This window comes from Tenrec ecaudatus (assembly GCF_050624435.1).
Source record: "Tenrec ecaudatus isolate mTenEca1 chromosome 1 unlocalized genomic scaffold, mTenEca1.hap1 SUPER_1_unloc_13, whole genome shotgun sequence".
NCBI classification, from domain to species: Eukaryota; Metazoa; Chordata; class Mammalia; order Afrosoricida; family Tenrecidae; genus Tenrec; species Tenrec ecaudatus.
The window spans coordinates 1897430-1911283 of NW_027457553.1; the positions used below are offsets into that span (position 1 = coordinate 1897430).

Consider the following 13854-nt stretch of genomic DNA (forward strand, 5'->3'; position numbering starts at 1 on the left):
ACAAGCTTCACACCTCTCTGATTACTGCCGGCTTTCTCAGGGCTGCTAGCCAGGTCAGAGGGCACCCCACCTGAACCCCATTTTACCTTTACAAGTGACCTTCAGCCCCACTAGGGGCCAAGGGGCAGCCTGCGGTGGAACGGGATGTGGAGAGTTTAATGGCTTTTCCAGGGGCAAAGCTAGGACTGGAGCCCAGGGCCCTTGATTCTCAGACCCGTGTGGACACCTGTCATCCTGATGGGCAGAGTAGACAGGGCCCCAGGGGTGGGTGAGGGGCACCCTCCACATGGGAACCCACCCATGGACCCTGCCCAGCCACTTCCTAGATCTGAAGAATGATGCGCCTGGGCCCTGTCATCTTGGGTGAAAGAAAAATTATTGTGCTGTCCCTGAGCCTGGTCAGCATTTCACTCCTTGGCACAGCCCGAGGGGGAGACAGGGTCACCGTTTGGGGCCAAGGCAGTATGAACATCAGGGCACTCATGTCCCCATCATCACACAGGACAGCGACTGGATCCAGGGGTGGGGCCAGCAGCTGGAATAGCCTGTCCCTCTTGGGGACCACAAAGAGAAGCTGATGCGGTTTCAGAAACACCTGGCCTATGAGACAGAGACCCCATGGAAGGGAGGCAGGAAGGGAATTAACAGGAAGGCCTAGGACCCCTGCTAGGTACTGGTTTTCCATCCAGCAGCCTTGTCCCCAACACCCGCAGTGTCACTCTGCAGACACTAATCAGACACTGTCACCTGCCCGAGGCCAAGTCCAAGACCAGCCAGTAAGAAAGGATCGAAGAGAACCCTGGGCAGAAGGGCAGAGGCCAAGCCTGTAATGTGCCCGTCCTCCACAGGGTGCCCTTGCTAGAGTCCTGGACCTTGGGAAGGATCTGGAGAGCATGGAGAGGCTGCTGCACAGACATGAGGCCTTGGAGCAGGAGATGGGCCTCCTCCAAGTTCAGTGGCAGGTATACCACTGGGTCTAGCATCGGGGCCAGGCCAAGGGACCTCTTCTGTGGGACCCTGCAGAGGAAGAGCTGAGCCAGTATACTCCCATGCCAGGGGCCTCTTGAGCACAACCTGATCCCCTTCCTCAGCCTCCGGACATACCCCATATCCCGGAGCAGAAGGCAGCCCTACTCTGCCAGAGAAGCCTGGGGTCAGCCCGCAGCCTCGGCCACAGGTGCCAACAGTTTATGGACAGCTGGCAACAGCTCCAGAGCAGAGCCCAGAAGTGGTATGGAAACCCTGTTGGTCCATTTCTTCACTCCTGCCCCCCTTCAGCAATCAAGTCCCATGCATCTCCTTGACTCCTAGTTTTAGGGTACAAAAGAGACCTTCAGGACAAACAATGTAAAGAAAACATCGATCAAGTCTTAAAAGAGACCACGACCACACAATGACCCAGACACATCATCCGTGAGTCAAATCCAGGGAGTCTCATATATGTGTAAGAAAGAGGTCTACTGGCGATATCTAAAACAGATGGAAATAGAGTTACCATATGACCTAGCAACCCCCGCACCCTTACTGGGCAAGAAACAAACCAAGATCAGACATCTGTGCTCCAATGTTCATTGTGGCACAGTTCACAATTGCAAGGAATTGGAAACAACCCAAATTTCCATCACCTGACAATTGGATTAAAAAGCTGGGGTACCTCTACCAGCGGGGATCAACGATGTAATGTCACACCGGAAGTTCTCGGCGCCCCAGCATGGGTCTCTGGACTTCCTGCCTCGGAAGCGCAGCAGCCGGCACGGCGGGAACGTGAAGAGCTTCCCCAAGGATGACGCCTCCAAGCCGGTCCACCTGACGGCCTTCCTGGGCTACAAGGCCGGCATGACCCACATTGTGCGCTAGGTCGACAGGCCAGGCTCCAAGGTGAACAAGAAGAAAGTGGTGGAGGCCGTGACCATCATGGAGACCCCTCCCATGGTGGTGGTGGGCATCGTGGGCTATGTGGAGACACCTCGCGTCCTCCGCACCTTCAAGACGGTCTTTGCGGAACACATCAGTGACAATGAGTGCAAGCGGCGGTTCTACAAGAACTGGCACAAGTCGAAGAAGAAGGCTTTCACCAAGTACTGCAAGAAGTGGCAGGATGACAAGGGTTAGAAGCAGCTCGAGAAAGACTTTAGCAGCATGAAGAAGTCCTGCCTGGTCATGCTCGCCATCGCCCACACCCAGACGCGCCTGCTCCACCTGACGGAGATGCAGGTGAACGGGGGCTCGTTCTGTGGCTGAGAAGCTGGACTGGGCCTGAGAGAAGCTGGTGCCAGTGAACCAGGTGTTCGGGCAGGATGAAATGATCGACGTCACGGGGGTGACCAAGGGCAAAGGCTACAAAGGGGTCACCATGCGTTGGCACACCAAGAAGATGCCCCGAAAGACCCACCGAGGGTTGCACAAGATGGCTTGTATCGGGGCCTGGCATCCTGCCCGCGTGGCCTTCTCAATGGCCCGCGCTGTGCAGAAAGGCTACCACCACTGCACAGAGATCAAAAAGAAGATCTATAAGATTGGCCAGGGCTACCTCGTCAAGGACGGCAAGCTTATCAAACAACGCCTCCACCGACTACGATCTCTCTGACAAGAGCATCAACCCCCTGGGCGACTTTGTCCACTACGGGGAAGTGATCAATGACTTTGTCATGCTCAAGGGCTGCATGGTGGGCACCAAGAAGCGAGTGCTGACTCTGCACAAGTTCCTGCTGGTGCAGACCAAGCGCCGTGCCCTGGAGAAGATCGACCTCAAGTTCATCGACACCACCTCCAAGTTGGGCCATGGCCGTTTCCAGACCGTGGAAGAGAAAAAAGCTTTCATGGGACCACTCAAGAAAGACCGGATTGCCAAGGAGGAAGGCGCATAACAGATGGTACAGCTGGTGGGATCAGAATAAAGACTTCTTTTTCAGTGGGGGGAAAAAAACTGAGGTACATACATACAATGGAGTACTACGCATTGCTAAAAAGTAGTGATGAACGTATGAAGCACATCACTGCATGGGAAGAACTGGAGGAAAGCATGCTAAGCGAAGTAAACCAAGCACAAAAGGACAAGTACACATTGAGTCCACGGAGGTAAGCTTTAAAAACAATGCAAAAGGGACATAGGGGAAAAGCTACTGTATGAACATTACTGGGGTGAGGACCAGGTAATATGGCAGGGACCAGACCAAATTCAGGGATACACATGGTAGACATATAAAATGAGGCGGGGAAAGGAAAAGTAATAATAATAATAAATAAATGGGTAGCGGGGTCACAGGGCACTAACCCGCCCAAGGGTGCCACCATGAACCCGTATATCACCGATCTGCCTGCCTCTGTGCCTTTGCTTGTGCTCACCCTTTCTCTACTTGACTCGGTCCTACACCTGTTCTTTTGTGTCTGGCTTATGTCATTACCAGCAGCCCTGCTGGCATAGTGGTTACAAATTGGACTGTGGTCTGCAAGACCGGCAGTTCAAGTCCACCAGCTGCGCCTTGTGAGAAAGATGAAGCTTTCTATGTCTGTAAAAGTGTTACCATCCCCGGAACCCATGGGGGCAGTTCCACTCTGCCCTTTAGGGTCACAATGAGACAGAGTTGACTGGATGGCAGTGAGTTGGGAATTTTATTTATTTCATTCCCAGCATGTCTTTCCAAGGTTCATTTGTGACCTGACATTTATCCCCCTATTTTAATGAAAGGACACCACTCCATTCTAGAACTCGAACTCACTGACTTGGTCCATCCATCTGTCCACGGACTCAAAGGCGGCTTCCACCTTTGGCTGTCGTAACTATAATGCAGTGATGTCCATAATTTAAAAGAAAGCGTTTTGACATGATGTTTTTAGGGGACACAGTGAGACCAGAGCATTTGTCCCTGCTGGTGAAGGGACTGGAGGTCAATCCTTTTTTTTCCCTTCTTTTTTAAGTGTCTCTATTCCCATCTACAAAAGATGGGCCCCACTCAGGACTGTATATGGTTTCTCTCCTTGAAACAAAATAATCCATTGTTGTGCCCATTACATAGAGGGGGTAACGAGCTTACAAGCTAGTGCCCAGAACCTACAGCCACAAGGCTGGTGTCTGGAGGAGGTCTGTGTGCCCACTGTGGCTGCAGGAGGGACAGAGGGGCCTGCAGGGGGGCCACTGGGCCTCAGAGACATTCCAGGCGAGGCTACAGGAACTGCAGCAGCTCTGGGGCGAGCTGAGGGCCAACTGTAGGAGGAAGGAGACCACGCTCCAGGAGGCCTGCAAGGTGGGACTGTGCACGCCCTGGGCCAGGTTGGATGGGACCCCAGGTTGCCCAGTGCCCACTGCTCACCCCACGTCCTGCCCCAGGCCCTGCGTACGGGGGCGCATCTAGGAGATGGAGAGCTGGCTGCATCCTGTGGAGGGGGAGCTGCGAGTCCCTGGCAGTGGATAGGACCGTCCTGGGGTGGATGAGCTCCTGGGGGCACAGGCAGACGTGGAGGCGGCTGTGGCTGTGCATGCTCAAAGGGCACGGAGCCTGCTAGCCCGGGCCTGGGCCTTCATTCCTGTAGGGCTCAGCCTCAACGTGGAGGATCCTGCCCTGCTGCTGCTTCAGAAGTAGATCTGCCTGTGCCCCCTCCTCCTTCCCTGCAGGAATCCCACCCCTGTCCCCAGCACACCCACTCCCAGCGCTCCTGTGACCTGCATGAGGAGCTCACCTTAAGACTGTCAACCCTGCACCATCACCACCCCCTGACCCCTCCCACCCCCACCACTCACCCCCACCCCCCGCACTGACAGCAAGCTAGAGAGCCTTGGGGAGCCCTGAGGCCCGGAGCTTCCTTTCCCTGTTCTTTAGGGACACTGATGAGGAACTGGCTTGGGTGCTGGAAAAACTGGCCCTGGCCACAGCTCAGGACAACGGCCAGAGTCTGAGCGAGGTGCAGCACCTGCAGCAGTAGCACCAGGTGCCAGCCCACCCCAGGATCAGAGGGGAGGGTGTCTGCCCCAGCAGGAAGCAAGCACAGGGCCCTGATTGACCACTGGAGATTATGAGAAGACACAATGTGGGGCCCAAGGAGGAGCTTCTGCCTCAGCAGGCTTTGGGACATCCTGGGCTCTTTGCTGACCATGGAGACAGGGTCCATGTCTATGGGGCCCCATAAGGCTTCAAGGGAGTCTCCCAAGGAATGGCCTGTTCACATAGCAGCCCTGGAGACCTTGCGTACTCCACAGAACTTGGAGCAAGAGCTGCACAGCCGGTCCTGGCCAGGATGGTGGAGGACACAGGGCACAAGCTGCAGGCCGGCACTTTGCCACCCAAGAGGTGGCAGCTGAGGTGCAGCAGCTGGAGAGCGCTATGCGCTGCCTGTGCGCAGAGGCAGAGCAAAGGAGGCTGAGGCTACAGCAGGCTCAGGAGGCCCAGCAGATGCAGATAGATAGAGGTGAGGGGCACGAAAAGTGGGGGTCTGCCCGGTGTCCAGGGCTCAAGGGGACTCCTATGGGGGACCCAGACTCTCGATGTGCCTAGCAACTCCTCTAAGCACTCTCTTGTTCCAAGGCCTCTCTTCCACACGTGTCCAGAGATGAGACCCACTGGGTCCTTTAGCTTTGCTTTCCTACTGAGGCAGAATGGACCCAATGGCAGTGGGTGTGGGGGTGTCTTCTAAGCCGGTGGCTCTTCTCAGTCGGTTATTGCATTCGAATGTCCTGGAACTTTGAAAAGATATGGACATGCAGCCTCCAATCCAGACAAAATCTGGATCTACAGGGGTGGGGCCTAGGCAGAAGCACCTTTTAAAGCTCTCCTGCCAAACCCGCGGGGAGGAGGCAGCACACCCAGGTCCAGTGGGGAAACAGATAAGCCACTCTGGACAACCATCTGGCCGGAAGCACCGTGTTCTTGTGACACGGGAGAACTTCGTGGGAAAGGGAAAAGAAAAGGCCACAGGGCTGCAGGGGACCTCGGGGAAGGAGCTGTCTTGCTTCCTGAGAACCAAGACTGCCTTCAGAGAAAACTGTGGGAAATAAAAAAGAAACAGGGGGCAGGCTTCTAAAGAGCAGCCAGGTGGGCCGGTGCACTCCTTCTCAAGGCTGCAAACCCAGGCTGGAGGCCATGGCCCGCCTGGCTGTCACCCCAGCTCCTGGAGGCAGAATCCTGGCTGGCAGAGCAGGGTTGTGCCCTGGACGGCATGAACACGGGCCTCGTGCACCCTGATGCCATGGTTGGAGGCCACCCAGAGCAAGCTGAAAGGGTTCTGCGGGCACCTGGAGGATTTGCAGAACTCAGACAGGTTGGCAGGGGGTGGGAAACCTAGGGAGCAGGGGGTGGGCAGCCAGAGAGGAGAGGGCAGCAATCCCCCGTGACTTTCCTGATGCAGCCCCACAGTGCTGTCCAGCTGTGGGCGGTGAGGGAGGTCCACGCAGTACGACTATGGGCAGCGGAGGCCCAGGGGTAATGCCAACTGGAGGGAGAAGCCCTGCTCCTCCACGCCTGGCTGTACAGCAAGGTGGCCACTGCCGACTCCCAGGACTGTGGGCAGGACCTGGAGGGTGTGGAAGTGAGTTGTGCCGGGAAAGTGGATGGAGGAACGGAGGGTAGGGTAGATGCTGGGTGGGCTGAGGGGGCAGGAGATGCCCTGCGGAGTTCTAGAACCAGGGCTGAGGGATGTGGGAGCTGTTGGGGATAGCTGGCCCTTTCGTGAGTTTTAGGAGCTGCCTGAACCCTATCCACATTGACCCTCTCCAGCCCCACCTTTGCAGATGCTGGAACAGAAGTTCAAGGTATTCCGGGAGAAAGGGCAGAGTGTGGGGCTGCCAGGGTGCAGGCTCTGAGGGAGCTGGCAGGTGCCCTGGAACTCGACTCCCCCAGCTCCATGGCCCAGAGTCAAGTCCACAGGAGCTGGGTTGAGGCCACATGGGTGAGGCTGGACAAGGCAATGAAAGCCCGCACAGAGGTGGGTGCCTAGAGGGACAGGCCAGCGACAGCCAAGGCGCTTGGGACACAGGGGCCTACCCCAGATGTGTGTGCGTGTGTGTGCGTGTGTGTGTGTGCTCATGTGAAGGGGTGGGCATGTGGGTGTGTGCATGCGTACTTCTGTGTGTATTCTCGTGTGTGCATGTGTGTATGAAGGGACATGGCTGACTCCAGCTCCCAGCATCAATCAGCCTTCCCCGTCCAACCACGCTCCTTCCTGCCCCCAGTTTGGAGTCCTTCAGCGCAGGTCACCCCTTGTGGCAGGAGCACGAAGTGGACTCTCCCAATGCTCCCTGAGCACGGGCCGCAGTTTCGTTGGGGGCACAGACCCTGCTGGTCTTCTTGCTGACCGCCACTCTTAGAGCTCCCTGCCTCCCCTCCCCACATCCTCCATTCTCGGGATCTGGTGTCTCAGTGCACTGAGCACCTGACAGGTCCTGCAACCGAAATCCTGGGGCTGGGTGGCCCCGGGGCCAGCCCTCTCCTCACTGACTGTTGGAGGTGCTACAGGCAGACCCCCTGACAGGCAGTCCACTCGCTCCCTGAGCCGCCGTCCTCATGTGCTCAGGGCTCCCCATATTTTTGCCTTCCACCCAACATGCGTGTCAAGACCCTTTCCTCCCTCGGGCCCTGCCTGTGGCCCCCGGGCCTCATCAGGAACCTGCTGTGATCAGAGGAAACCATCTTCAAACCACCAAAGGGCCAGAAGGCACGAATGTACAGCGATGATAATAGGTAAAGGTCACGGTAAAGTCACAGAGGACAGGAAAGACAGGGGCGAGAGAATACAATACAGAGTCAGACATGTTTTATTAAACATCCTCACTTCAGCTCCTCTTGATGGACCACGTGGAACTGGGAGAAATGGAACCTTTGCTATCTTGGGACGTGTATAGGGAGCCTGGAGACACACCTCTTCAGTGGTGACATGGGTCACAAGGTTGGCGGTATCTATCGTAAGGCCCCTGTACTTGAGCTCACCAAGGTGAGGAAAGCTAATACCTGCATTGGGGGAAGCTACAAAGGGGGCTGGGTGTCACGGTGGGAAGAGAGGGCAAAAGGATCATATCTGTTTCTACACAGAGATACAATCAGCCATGTGCTCACATTAAGGCAGCCTAGCTGTTAACGGAGAATCCGTGGGAATGATTTTTAAAGTAGGATAATGTACTTGGACTTTACCTCTAACTTACCAAAGTAGACGCTTTCCTACCGTGGAACACCAGCTTTCCAGATTCTCACTGTTATAAGTTAGGGAATAGAGTCTTCGTCCTATTTACCTCCGTGTTAACGCTCCACAAATCCCCAAGCCACAGTCTTTGCTCAAAAGGAGGTGGCCCTGTTCTCAGGGAGAAAGTTGCTGGCCCTCCTTCCCGCTGTGCCCTCGACTTCCACAAGGCGGCGCTCGAGCTGTGGGGCCACATACAGAAGGTGGTCCTGGTGGAGGGTGCTGTCCTTGGCCACGACCTGGCGTCTGTGGAGGTCCTGCAGCGCCAGCCCCGCCTCTTGCAGGGAGGGCCCCAGTCCCTCCCCCCCCTCCGCGTGAACCCCTCTTTGTAGGCAATGGATGGATGAGGAGCCCTCGCCCCCAGCTGACCTCAGGCAGGACTGCAGCCTGCCCCTGCCCCCTCTGCGATGTGGGGTGACGGGCCTGGGCTTGACCTAGGCTGGGGTACAGCCAGGATGGCCTGCAGAGTCCTGGGTGGAGAAGCATTCAGCCTGCTCTTTGCCAGCTGCAGAGGGAGCTGGTGGCTGTGGACGAGGTGGTGGTTCAGATGAGGATGGAGGCCATTCAGGTACACCCTGCGGTCCAGGAGGGCCTGGCCGGGCAGCTGGCTGAGGTGCAGGAGGCCTGGGCCACCTGGACATGAAGGCCTGGGAGCAGGACCAGCAGCTGGAGTGGGCAGCCCATGGCCATGCCTTCCTCAGGCACTGCCAGGAACTGCTGTATGTGCCACCCCACCTGGATGGGGGCTCGCTCTGTTCCATGCGGGTGGGAGCACCCAGCTCTTCCCTGCCTCCTCCCTGTTCTGCCCTCCTGGCCCTAAGACCTGTTCCCATGCCCTGTCCCCCACCCAGCACTCAGGCTCAAGAGAAGCAGGCGCTAGTCTATATCCTCAGAAGGGCCAGCTGGGGCCAAGGAGACACTGGGGCAGGAGCTCTGCCTGAGAGCCCAGGCAGTGCGGCCGACAGGGTAGCAGCTGCTGGACACCAGCCACGTCATAGCCCCAGAGATGTGCGCGCTGAGGGCTAGGGCAAGGGTGGTGCGTGGCCAGAGCCACCTTTCCTGCTTCTCTCTGCTCCACGGTAACCCAGTCCTGCCCCACACAGGTGATACCCTGCGTCCCTCCCAACAGCCCTCTGCCCCCCAGGTCACAGCGTCTCCGGGAGCTGAACAGGCAGCTGCACGAGCTCCGGACGACCTGGGCCCTTCACCAGGAGCACTGCCTGGTGAGCCAGGACCAGGAGGAGCTTCGGGGAATGCTGGGTCAGGCTGACGTCTGGCTGGCCTCCTGAGAGGACCTCCTGCTAGACCCTGACTGTGGGGTGAGCAGGGATCCACCCATTAGAGGGCCACATGCCTGGCACCACGACTTGGAAAGGCAGCTGGCGGCCCAGGAGGAGAAGCTCACCCAGCTCCAGATGTAGGTGAGGGTGTGGAGGGCGGGACTGAGGAGGGGTCGAGGGGCCTCAAACTGCGGTGGAGACCCCAGAGCATTGATCCGCCCTGAGGGGCACCCCTTCAAGGAAACAGCCGCAGGGTCCTGTCCTCCGTGGGCAGTCTGGCTCTGTGGGGTCCATCACAGCTTCTTCTGCCCAACTGCTCCCTCCCCTCCTCCTCCTGGTTTCCCCCTCTGAGAGCTGCCCCCAGAGCAAGCCCTGTGGGACACAGAGGGTCACTATGGGTGGAAACCAATCAATAATCTCATGGGTGCAGAGCACACTCTGAGGAACACAGGGGAGGTGACACTAGCTACAGAGAATCTGAGTGGAGCGAGGGTTTGTAATCCTTGTGTAGGCTGGGGGCGGGGCTGATAGGAGGGGTTGATACCACAGGATCCTGTGGGACTGAAAGTGAGGACCTGAGGGTGGATGGACAGAGGGAGTGCCCCATCCTCTGAGGCAGGAAGGTGGTCAGCTAGGGTGAGCACGGAGGAAGATGAGCAGGGGCTCTGCAGTCACACAAATGTCACCTAAGTATCTCACTTTAGTATAAAATGTTTGTCTCCATTGCAAAGCCACCTCTAGCAACTAGGATCCACTCTCTCCCCATCTGGAGCAGACGAGTGAAGAAAATCAAAAACTGAAGCAAAGCAGTCCACAGGACTAACGGACCACCAATACCACAGCCCTCCATCCTTGTCCTGGAGACAAGGAGAGTTAGATGGTGCCCAGCCACCGCCTCAAACTGCTCTGGTTGAGCTCAAACTGGCAACTTGTGCACAGCTTGAAAGCCAATGGAAGTCGACTTCATGAAGAGAGGGCATTACAAGTTTGACAGGGACTGCTGGAGCCCCAAACCAGGGCCCTTCTAATCCAAAACAGAGCCCAGCTCCGGGAATCACCCCTGCCCAAGCAACAGTCGAGCTAATAAAGTGAACGCATGGCACCTGTGAGGCACTTGCTTCCCAGAGCAAAGGGGCGCATTTGCCCTCAAAGTTCAGGAGGGAGGGAGGGGCCAGGGAGGAGGCAAGAAGAGTGCTGTGTTATATTATGAGGGCTGCAAACAAAATGTGTAGAAATTGTTAAACTGCTCTGCATGTTTCCACTTAAAACAAAAACCCTCTATATTAAAATTCATATATATATGTGCATTATATGTGTGTATATATATATATATATATACATATATATATATATATTAGTCAAACCCAAGGTCAGAAAAAGGCATGCCCCGGGCTGCTGCTCGTGGCAAGGTCAGTGGTCTGAAACCCATCAGAGAGACGCGGCTCGGTTGTCTGCTCCCGTAGTGACAGCCTCAGAGAGCCGCAGGGGCCGTCGTGTGCTGTCCTACAGGGCCTCGATGATAGAAATCGACTCGATGGCAATGATTTGAGTGCTTTGAAGGTCAGAAACTGTAGACAGTGATCTATAAACGTCCTTCTCTCCTGTAAGGTGTCTGTAACACAATCAAAGGGAAACAATCAGTCTGCTCTCCAGATCTTCAATGGGACCATTTCCAGGGAGCCTGGCCACACACTGCCATGCTGTGCCTTCTCAGATCCGCTGGCACTGCTAGGAAGGTTGTGGGCCCTGCAGGGGTGGGGGACTCTCCAGCCTGCTCCCCAGCAATAGAGGCACTAGGCCAAGACTGGAAGAGCCCCGGCGGGGGGAGAGTGGGGAGGTTGAGGCAGTCACTGTGCCCTGCTTCTGACACTTTTCATGTGGCTGCTATGGTCACCCTTGACCTCAGGGAAGGCCAAGGGTCACCAGGGCAGAAAACACTTCCTTTTTACGGTGAGGGCCATATCAGGTCTCAACTCCACTGCTAATTAGCTGTGGTCTCTAGCAAGTAACCCAGCCTCTCGGTGCACCCAGTTTCCCCAGTGCTATCTGGAGTCCCCAGAAGGGCCAGGGACAGCGAGGCTGCTTGCAGCTGGGCCAGAACCAGCAGCTGCCCTCACCGTGCCCTGAAGCCAGAAGCCCAGAACTCAAAGGCTGAGCTTTGCTGAAGGTCGTCCGACAGGGCCTCTCAGCTTAAGTAAGCGGTCCCAAGCTCCAGGCTGTACAAGTTGCTCCCTGGAACACGTGGCCCGGGCGCCCAATGTGGGCACACAGAAAGCCAGTTCACCTCTCAGGACAGTGGTGGTGTGACTGGATGTGGACACGCCCGCATCGCCCGCTCGGGGCTCCTGGAGCAGGGTCCCCATCTGCTCTGCACCTCCCGCACCAGACGCCCACTGGCCTGGGACTAAGAGAAGCCTCACCCCCACCCGCCAGGGCAACCCATGGTCCCCGGGCAGCTTCTGGACCATGTCACTCCCTTCCCCAGACTTGACGGCTGTCCCACCCACGGGCTCAGCCCTCTGTACTCATGCCTGTCCATGTGTGCATGTGTGTGTGCGGGCGCACCTGTGATAGATGTTCACGTGTTTTTGGTAGATGCGTGTCCATCGGTGTGGTGTGTGTTCATCCAGGTGTGTTTATGGTATACATGCCTGTGGTATGTCCATCCATGTGTGTGTGTCTGTGTGGTGTGCGTCCATGGGCACACACACACATCTGCAGATCCGTGCGATCCTTTAGCTTCCTGCTGCTGGCTGGTCTGCGGAGAAGAGCAGGCCCTCTTGGAACGCCTTGCCTACTGGAGCAGCACGGGGTTAGGGCAGCCTCTCTTGGCATAGTCCCAGCAAGATTGCCTGGACTTGGCCTCCTGCAAATGTGCCCTTTGGCCTGCCTTCTCCCCTTCCCTCTCCCAACCAACCTCGGCTCATGGGCAGCCTGGTGCCTCCCCGTCCCTTGCTGTCACAGTCCCCTGCAGCTCTCGCAAGGCACAGGCCCCGTCGCCCTCCAAGGTGAGAAGAGAATCTAGTCAGGGGTCAGAAGGTGGAGGCAGAGAAGGCAGGGCAGGGCAAGGCTCTCTCTCTCTCTCTCTCTCTCTCTCTCTCTCTCTCTCTCACATGTGCAAGCAGGAGCCCCTGTTCCCCCCTACTCCCACCCCCCAGAATGTGCAGCACCCCTGAGCCCACCACCCTCCACCAGTGGAGACATCCTGGGGCACCATCTCCGCTGTAATTGCCCACCTCCACGCACTCTCCCATGGGGTCCAGTTCATGAATGGGATGAATGGCTGAGGTGAAGCCTCATCCTGAACACAGGGGTACTGAGCAGTCACTCCTGCCCTGACTCTCACTCTGTGCCCAACCTGGGAGTCACTCAGCCATGCATTGGGGGGAAGGGGGAAGGAGAGTGTCATGGGAATCCACGTGGTTACCAATGCTAGAAGAACGTGGCGTATTGTCAGGGTGGTGGTGGTGGGGCAGGTGTGACCCAGGGACCCAACATTCATTCACTGGGCCTCGCTGCTCCTCCACAGGGGTGGGTGGGGCCAGAAGTGACCCTGGGGCTGTAGGTGAGTGGGTGGGCCCAGAAGTGACCCTGGGGCTGTAGGTGAGGACGTGCTCCCTCCAGGTCACCACATGGAACCAGCCACAGACTGCCCATGCAGGCTCGCCACAGTCTAGCCAGGCCACCACGCAGCACCCTGGGAACGGGCAGCTCCTGGTAAGAGGCAGCCCTTCCGAGGTCACACCTTCCTAGGCTCTTCCTCAAGGTGCTCTGACGCCCACCCGGCAAAGAGGGCAGCTACTGGCTGGGAGGGTGGGGCAGGGGTGCCCGAAGCAGACACCTCCTACGGGACTTCCTGCTGGGAAAGGGTGGCACAGCACCAAGAGTCTGGCAACTCTTTGCGGGGCCAGGGAGATGTGTCCTTGTCTTGTTTCCTAAACTGGTCTTTGATGGTGGTACCAAAGGTCTCCCCATTCGTAGCAGCAATGACATCCTCAGACCGTTGGTGGGACGAGTCCTGTAATGTGTGCAGCCCCCGAGTCGCTGTGTACAGCATTCAGAGCAGCAGCGCAGGGGAGACTGGGACCCTCCCCCCAGTGCCAGCATTCTACACCGGGCCCAGCCACCCAGAACCCCAACCCCACCCCATTTGCACCCTGGCTGCCACAGCACCTCTGCACCCCACCTCTCCCGGTGCTTGGAGAAGAGGCCCACTGTGGCATGCTCCAGGGGCCCAGGGCCCAGGACCAGAGCAGCTGCTGAGCTGTGGCAAGCCCATAGTCACAGCTTCAGTTCACAGTGCAGATGGCCCTCTGTGAGGTGCTGGCAGCTCCTGCCCCATCTAGGGTACCAGGGCATACACCCAAGGCTAGGAAGGGTGCTGCTGGGGCCAACCAGGCCCTCCGAGGTC

At 57.3% G+C, this 13854-nt stretch overlaps 1 pseudogene; it reads left to right on the forward strand.

Moving 5' to 3' along the window:
• The first annotated feature begins 1680 nt into the window (after nt 1-1680).
• Nucleotides 1681-2867, forward strand: LOC142435755 (large ribosomal subunit protein uL3-like; annotated as a pseudogene).
• Nucleotides 2868-13854: the final 10987 nt, after the last annotated feature.